General features: G+C 56.8%; 1 pseudogene; it reads right to left on the reverse strand.

Moving 5' to 3' along the window:
- Positions 1 to 390: 390 nt before the first annotated feature.
- LOC102438497 lies at positions 391 to 714 on the reverse strand (annotated as a pseudogene).
- Positions 715 to 718: the final 4 nt, after the last annotated feature.

The raw sequence follows: 718 nt of genomic DNA on the forward strand, positions 1-718 counted from the left end.
CCTAATTTTGGTTGCAACTCATGGCTTTTCCTGGCTGCTTGGAGGTCCTTCGGGTGGGTGCCCTGGCGGAGAGGCCGGAGAAGTGCCCACAGCTGCCTGGTTGGGCGTCTCTCTGGCCCATAGCCTCTGTCCTGCCTCCTGCAAGCCTGGCCCCAGGAAGAACAGGCCCCACCCTCAGGACTACTTTGGTCTCAGAGCTTGGTCCTGGGTTTCATCAGCCTGGGTTTTCTTTCCCTGGTGTGGCTGATCTGAGTTCCACAAAAAAGCCTGGCCGTTGCTGGCTGTGCTGAGCCTCATTGAAGAGTTTTTCATGAAGCAAGGAAGAGCCCTCTGGGACCCTTCTCCTCCTCCCTCTCCTCATCTCCTCCTCCTCCTCTTCCTCCTCCCAACCTATGGTGACTTCTTCTCCAGCTGCTCCAGCAGTGGGTTGCCTTCTGAGTCGGGGGTCTTAACGCTGTCGGTCCTGACGTTGCAGGTGGGGAAATGCTGGTTGAACATCAGGATGAGCTGCTGCCACTCCTGCTTCAGCTCCTCCATCTGGGTTGTCAGCTCCCCATTCATGAGCTCCAGCCACTCAGATTCCCCCTGCAGAAACTCCATCCGTTTCTTCTTGTTCCGGCATCGGGCTGCTGCCACTTTGTTCTTTTCCCGGTGCCTTTTCCTCTGCTCCTCTTCCTCGTCTAGCTCACTTTTCACAGGTTGAGGCCTCTTGCCCAGT

The sequence above is a fragment of the Myotis lucifugus genome, unplaced genomic scaffold (assembly GCF_000147115.1).
Source record: "Myotis lucifugus unplaced genomic scaffold, Myoluc2.0 scaffold_40, whole genome shotgun sequence".
Classification (NCBI taxonomy): domain Eukaryota; kingdom Metazoa; phylum Chordata; class Mammalia; order Chiroptera; family Vespertilionidae; genus Myotis; species Myotis lucifugus.